Raw genomic sequence first — 8194 nt, forward strand, 5'->3', positions numbered from 1 at the left:
TGTGTGTGGAGATTCCTCCCTTGGTCTGGGGATGCTCCCCAAGGGTACTCCTTTGGGTGTCAAGAAAAGAGATCTCCCCACAAGCATTGGTATGGGTGAGTTACATTCATCGCTAATTAATAACTATTTCTTTTTGCTAGCTTTAATATAACTGCTTCAATAATTGCTTTAAGATAGTGCACTATCCTATCTTATACTATAGTACCAGAAATTTTAGTGTTTATATTGTGTAGTAAATAATTTGGATTAAGTTGTTTTGTCTGATCATTTGTAATAATAAATAATTCATTTTGTATAACTTATATCTGATTTGTCATCATTAAAACCTGCAGGACAAAAGTGGTTCAATCACAATTCTATAATTCCTTAAATTTAAGCCATTGACAAAATCTGAGGCTAAGACTGGATCCAGCCGCACCTTGGCTCCTCTCTGAGAAGGAGTTTAGAAAGCAAGGAGATCCCTTCTGCACTTCGTGACTCAACAGCAGGGCTTCTTTAATAACTTTGTCTAAGCCTTCCACTCCCACCTGTGACACACATCACTGGCTATCTGTCTGTCTGTCTGTCTGTGTGCCTGACTGTCCCTTTTATGACCTCCTCAGAGGCACTGTGGGCTGTTGTTACATCCCCCTGCAGTTCTCTCTTGGGCTAAACAAGCCCAATCTCTCCACTATTTCACAAGTCACAACATCTAAGGCTTCCACTGATTATTACGTCACAAATCAGTTTTGCTTTGTTAGTGAAGAGGAGATTCAGCTGTATGTCACTCTTGCTGTCCCATCCAGTGTCTGAATGAAAAAGTTATGGCACAAAGATCTTGGAAGTCTGTATTTCACCACATTTTCCTTTCCAATATCTGGCAGGTGGTTAAAATCTCCCATACAAATGAGGAACTGTGATCCAGAGGCTCCCTCAGGTTTTAGAGAGATTTCATCCACTTTCTTGCTGTGCTGGTTTGACCCCAGTTGAAGGCCAGGTGCCACCAAAGCCACTCTATCACTCCCTTCTCGACTGGACAGGTGAGAGAAAATATAAGGAAAGGCTAGTGGGTTGAAATAAGGACCACCTTCTCCCCACCCCTCCCTCCCTTCCTGTCTTAATTTGATTCCCGATTCTCTACCTCCCTCCCCCTGCAATAGTGCAGGAAGACAGGGAGTAGGGGTTATGGTCAGTCCACGCATGTTGTTTCCGACGCTGCTTCCTTCTCAGGGAGAGGAGTGCTTCAGTGTCTCCCACAGGAGACAGTCCTCCATGAACTTCTCCATGCGTCCTTCCCATGGGCTGCAGTTCTTGATGAACTGCTCCAACGTGGGTTCCTTTCCATAGGATGCAGTCCTTCAGGGTCCCTCATGGGTCACAAGTCCTGCCAGCAAAGCTGTCCAGTGTGGGCTCCTCTCTTCATGGGTCTGCAGGTCCTGCCAGAAGCCTGCTGCAGCATGGGCTTCCCACAGGTTCACAAACATCTTCCAGTCATCCACCTTTTTCAGCATGGGGTCCTCCACAGGCTGCAGGTGGATCTCTTACAGGTTTGGAAGACCTATACCACATAGATTCTTGTGCTTCTTGGCTACCAGAAATAAAAGTTGCCAGCTGTCACTGCAAGGAAACAAACATGTAGTAGAGCAGAAAGCAAAAACTAATGAATGAGAGATCCTAAATGTGGACAGAGACATTAAGAGCAGGGAACCATATTTGTTTGAAAAAGTTGGCCAAGAAATAGTTCCTTGCATAATGTAACTGTTCATTTCAAGCCTTTCCCATGGTTCATGCTCAGGAATACTAAATGACAGAAGAAAAAAAGGCCATGGACAGAGACTAGGGAAGCTGAGGGGAAAATGGTTTTAAATGCAACCTGTCTTTGATGCACTTAACTTTGAACTGATCTCTCTGGACCTATGTTTCTCATTAGGCAGGAGTAAGATGGCTAAGCAGCAGAACTCATTAAAGAAGTATGAGATTCCCCAGGGCTATTGAATCAAGCTTGAAGTAAAAAATGTCTTAATCATCTCTTTTAATCTCTGTATTTCACTCTGTCTTCTTTGCTTGCTCTCCTTTCACCCATCACAGCTACATAATTACCATGTGAAAAGTTTCTAAATCCTGGATTCAAAAACTTAATATTATATGTTTTTTAAACAGTAGAAGCCCCACAGTTTTACAATCTTTTTTGATAAATTAGGTGGAAGGATGGCAAAACCACCAAAAACATAAGCATTATCTATTTAAATGCCAAATCTGCTTCATGCTGGTTATGTCTATACTGCAAGGTAAAGGATGTGACCTCCTCTTCCCTAGGTGCTCATCTGTGTCCTAACTTCACCTTGGGCAAAGGTCTGGTTTCTTATTCATGCTCTTCTGAAAAAAATAAACCTGATGACTGGTTAAGAAGAGATCACAATAGCCACTATAGCTGTCCTTTTTTAGATACTTCAGGTAGGGGGACATCAGTGTGGGATTCACAGAGTATAACCAGCCCACAATCAGGACCTAGTAAAGTTCCACACACTCTTAAGAGAAGCTGGCAGCCCGTGGTTTGGACAGGTGCCCTCCTCACTGGGTTAATAACTGGACCAGAGAGTGCTGTTGAATGATGCTACATCCAGTTGACAGCCGGTCACCAGTGGGATTCCCCAGGGCTCAGTACTGGGGCCAGTTCTGTTTAATATCTTTTTTGATGATCTGGATGAGGGGATTGATTGCATCCTCGGTAAGTTCAGAGATGACACCAGGTTGGGTAAGAGTGTTGATCTGCTGAAGGGTAGGAAAGCTCTGCATTTGGATCTGGACTGGTTGCATCAGTGGGACAACGCCAGCAGTATGAGGTTCAATTAGGTAAAGTGTTAGGTCCTGCACTTTGGTCACAACCACCCCAGGCAAAGTTACAGGCTCAGGGGAGAGTGCCTGAAAAGCTGCCCAGTGGAAAAGGACCTGGGGGTCCTGGTTGACACCTGGCTGAACATGAGCCAGCAGTGTGACCAGGTGGCTCAGAAGGCCAGTGCCATCCTGGCTTGTATCAGAAATACTGTCACCAGCAGGACCAGAGCAGTGATTGTCCCCCTGTACTCGGCATTGGTGAGGTTGCATCTCAGATCCTGTGTTCTGTATTGGGCTACTCACTGCAGGAAAAGCATTGAGGTGCAGGAACATTTCCAGAGAAGGGCAATAATGCTGGGGAAGGGTCTCAAGCACAAGACTTATGAGCAGCAGCTGAGGGAACCTGGATTGGTTAGTCTGGAAAAGAGCAGGCTCAGGGGAGACCTTATTGCTCTCTACAATTCCCTGAAAAGAGGTTGTAGCAAGGTGGGGGTGGGCCTTCTCTCCCAGGAAACTAGCAACGGGACAACAGCTGCACCAGGGGAGGTTCTGGTTGGACATCAAGAAGAACTTTCTCACTGAAAGGGTGGTCAAGCATTGGAATGGGGTGCCCAGGTCGATGCTGGAGTCACCATCCCAGGAAGTGTTCAAGAAACTACTGAACATGGCACCTAGTGCTATGGTTTAGTTGATATGGTCATGTTCTGTCAAAGGTTGGACTTGACGATATTCGAAGTTTTTTCCAACTTAATGATTCTGTGATTCTATCCCTGCTTAAGACATCTGGTGGATTGAAACACTCCCTTTGCACTGTTTCACAGCTAGGAGACAAAAGCTGAGAGAAGCTTTAATCGGTTTATGTATCTTCTCTCTCTCTTCTGCATATTTACAGAATCACAGAATACACTGAGGTGGAAGGGATCCACAAGGATAATGGAGTCCAGCTCTTAGGCCTCCACAGGACCATCCCCAAGAGTCACATAATGTGCCTGAAAGTATCATCCAAATGCTTCTTGAATGCTGTATTTAGTGAAATACAGTTTTCTCCAATTCCTCCAGAGTGCTAGCTAGCATGACTTTACAAGGATAAAACAAGCACTAAAGTCCTGTGTGACAATATCACAGCAGATATTGGTTATGGTTTCCCTAGAGATGGGACCAAGCTCCAAATTAATTTACCTAAATTTAGTTTCTTGCATGTGTGGTGGGTGTCTGAAATTCCACAACTGTCAATAGATATAATCACTGACTAAGTCTTCATCCACTTGCCCAAATGTAGGCATCTAGTGTCATTTTAGAGCCTGTGAGATATTCTCGCCTCCAGATCCATAAATGACACAGATGTCCTGTAAGTTATATGCCATTTTCTCTCATCTTGGGCAGATACATTAAGTGACTTAGGGCATTTTAGGATTGTTTGGTTTTGTGTAAGTAAATCCATCTCTGGATTTCTACTAAATTAGTGCACATTTTTGTGGAGGAATACATTTAGTGCAGGTAGCTCGGTGTGCAGCTGCATTGCCAACTGCAGATTGAGCTCTGGGGGGGCAGAAGCCCAAGGCAAGAGACTATGACCTGCCCACCCTTTGCACAGAAAATGGCACAGAGACCTGTGGAGCAGCCAGGTGACTGGACACCCAGGGACATGGCAGGAGCCTTTGAGCCCTGACTTTCATGTGCTGAGTCTGTGGGGGTATAAAAGCCCAGAGTTTCCTTTGTTTGTGGCCACTCCTCTGAGGAACCAGCTCGAGGCGTTATTTTTTTATTTCGGTAATGCACCAAGATTAAATTATTTAAAGATCAAGATGTCTGAGACTCTGCCATGGGAAACTGGGGGTTGAGCCAGTGACGAAACCTGGTCTTACTATGTAAGTGTAGGGGGTGTAGCTGAGAAGGGGCCTCAGTCTGACAGCAGGTGGTGCGAGTGTCTCCCAGAGCAGGTGACTCCTGCACGGTCAGACAGGGAAGTGTCTTTAACATTCAGATATCTTCTTCCTAACATTTAAACACGAAAGTTGAGATGTAAGATCTGAATCCTATCCCATAGGGTAGTTCAAGCAGGATTTAAATTTTTAAATATATTTGTTGTGTGTTGCTTGAGGCAACTCAGGCTGAGATGTGATCCAGCAGTTACAACAGAGGGCTGTCACAAATCCAGAAGGTTTTTTTTCATTAGTAGCTAGTGGAGGCAAGACGCACAGCACCTAAAATTATTCTAGATAGCTAAGTATGAGCATTTGGTTTTTCCTAATCATCACTTCCATGTCACCTCAAAGTCATTGCTCTATTTTACTTGTTGGCATAGTGAGGATCCAGCCTGTAAGGGAACATTCTTAATGTCTTTGTTTTTTTTCAAAAAGTGAGGCTCTACTTGGAGGGGTTGTGTCTTAATTCATTCACTTGTCAAATGATTGTTCTCAATTGAATTTCAAAAAGAAAAAACAGCTCTTTTTACTTATTATGTATATACTTTTATGCTTATATATATACGTATATATATATAAATTTCAAGTAGATAAATAAATAGAATACAAAAAATGAAGCTTCTGGGTGCATCTACGCTGACAAAGAGGGACAGTGGTCTTTTAAACTGGACACTCGCTCAGCTGTTAACTCATTACTTAGCTATTTGGGCAAATTCAGGTATTTCCTTCCAAGACAATGCAAGGCATACTTCCAAGGCAAGTTAATTCTAAGGAACACTACCAGAAAACAATGTGCCTGAGACTGTACGAGGGTTAGCTTCAAGAATCCTACAGTCTGTCAGCATTACTCACTTCTACTCGTACTTTTCACATCTTTAAACTGAATTACTTTATCACTAATAAAATGCAAAAGATAAATTCCAGATTTATTTTTACATACTAATTGAATATGCTCAATGTTGGTATATGTAAGGAAATAAGTTTTATAAGTTTTCAAATGTGTCTTTTTTTTAGATCATATGATATCTTCAGTATCACAAATTCCACATTTTGAATACAGCACAGTATTTTCAGTCTACCGGTAAGATGATCCAACTGTCTGTCTTTAAGATATTTTTGGTTTTTTTAGCCTCAGATCCCTATATGGATCATGAGTATAATAACAATATAAGGTAACAATATCAGATACATTTGTACATGGGTTTAAAATAGGTAGAATCAAATTAATTTTTCCTGAATTAAGACCAGTGGCTGCCATTTGTCTTATTCATGGGGGAATGGTCAGATGTAGGACACTATGTAAATAGAGCGCCTACTAAAAATATTCTACAGTGCTTCTAGAAGTTTTGCAACAGGACATAAATGGGAATCAAAAAACCAAAAACCAATACGTAAGATGGCTGCATTAACAAAACTAAACTGTTGAAATAACTTTACGAGATTATTTGACTAACAGCAGAAGTGGTTTTTTCTTCATGGTTCATCTACTGTCTTTGTGCACATCTGTTTAAGATATTTATGCTTTACCAAAGAAATTATCTTCTTTACTTGGGAGAGCAACTAAACAGATATGATTATTTTTATTTTTCTTAGTGATTACTTATATCTTAAATATAAAAATTTGAGTGTTAATTTACTACTACACAACTGAAAATAGTAATACTTGCTCAACAGATTACTGGGAAGAAACAGTTGAATTGTATTAGGAGTATTGAAAAGATGCAAAAAGTTTATACAGTCAGACTGTGTAAATTTCACCATTATATAACCACTTGTCCTGGTTTAGCCCCAGACAGCAACTAAGAACTATGCAGCCTCTTGCTTACTCTGCCCTCCCACATGGGATGGGGAAGAGAACTGATATAGGCAAAACCTGTGAGTTGAGATTAGAACAGTTTAATAATTGAAATAAAGTCAAATATTTAATAACAACAACAACAATCATACTAATGAAAAAGAAAAAGAGAGAGAGGAACAAAACACAAGAACAACAAGTGATGCACAATACAGTTGTTTACCACTCACTGACTGATGCCCATCCTTGAGCAGTGAACGGCCCCTCTCAGCCAACTCTCCCAGTTTTTATACTGAGCATAGTGTTTTATGGTATGGAATATCCCTTTGGTCGGCTCTCCTGGCCATGCTGCCTCCCAACTCTTGTGCACCTGCTCACTGGCAGAGCATAAGACACTAAAAAGTCCTTGACTTAGAGTAAGCGCTGCTTAGCAGCAACTCAAATGTCTGTGTGTTATCAACATTATTCTCATACTAAATCCAAAACACAGCACTGTACAAGCTCCTATAAAGAAAATTAATGCTATTCCCAGCCAAAACCAGCACACTTTAACAAACAATATTATCTGCAAATTTGGGACAAATCACTTTATGTAAGATGAAAGAAAAGTGAGAATTAAGACTTTATCCAGATAATTACCCCAAAGGTCTACTGCATAAAACAGAATTAGAGGAGTTATACTTCCACTACAGGGTTATAGCACTGTTTGGATCTTTCTATCTCATCTTCCAAAATTAGAGTTGACTTTTTTTCAAATTGCAACAAAGAAAGAGGACATTGAGTCACACAGTCATCACTGATCAAAAGAAACTCAGGATATTCGTTGGCTATCAGCCATTGTCTTTGTACAATAAGTAATTATCTTATAAATTTAGGTAAGCAATTTTTAGTGATAATGACAATGATGCTTAAGTTATAATGAGATAGTTGCAATTTCTGAATATTTAATTCACATATAAAATACAAGAATTTATATTTTGCTTTTGGGAAATAAGTTTTTCCTAACTCAGACAATTTTTTTTCTGTTGTGAAGGTGCTGGTGGATAGAAGTTGATTTCTCAGGAAACCATGTTGAATGACTAAAACTTGAGAAAAAGCTACATACACCCTGCATGGTGAATAATTATCTCTCTATCACAAGAGATGTTTAATAAAATGTGTATGTACAATTTAGAAGATATAAGCAAGAAAATGTTCTACTAAAATATCATAAAAACTGAGCTATCTCAATTTTTTAAAATACATAGCAAGCAATACGCTACTTCCAGTGCAACATTAGGAAGTCTGTTTAAATATGTAAAAAACTTAGATTGTAGAAACCTTAAAAATATTGGTTCTGTGAAATCTGAGTTTCAAGTCAAAGTTAAATCCAGTTTTGGAGATGGAGTAGCATATGCAGTGATTCAAAAAAAGAAATATAAATACATATGTAAATATATTAAAAGTGTTAGTAAATGTAATGTTGTGATAATCATACTTATGAAGGAGGGAGAAAATCATATTGAAAAAGAGTATGTTATTTTAAAAGCAGTGTTTCCTTCTTAAAAGCTTCTTGAAAAAATACTATTCTTAATTTTCAAACGAAAATTCCTTAGTCCTCTTAAAAATCTCTCCTCGAGGAAGTGCAACTGCTACAATGCTACAATGTATATTTAGAACT

At 40.1% G+C, this 8194-nt stretch overlaps 1 long non-coding RNA gene across 1 annotated transcript; it reads left to right on the top strand.

Moving 5' to 3' along the window:
- The first annotated feature begins 772 nt into the window (after nucleotides 1-772).
- Nucleotides 773-2015, top strand: LOC113963777. Its single transcript, XR_003532949.1, has 2 exons — nucleotides 773-1019; nucleotides 1910-2015. It is a non-coding gene; the product is annotated as an uncharacterized LOC113963777 (long non-coding RNA).
- The last annotated feature ends 6179 nt before the right edge of the window (nucleotides 2016-8194 follow it).

This window comes from Neopelma chrysocephalum, unplaced genomic scaffold, assembly GCF_003984885.1.
Source record: "Neopelma chrysocephalum unplaced genomic scaffold, ASM398488v2 Primary Assembly neopelma1_25, whole genome shotgun sequence".
In the NCBI taxonomy this organism is placed as follows: Eukaryota; Metazoa; Chordata; class Aves; order Passeriformes; family Pipridae; genus Neopelma; species Neopelma chrysocephalum.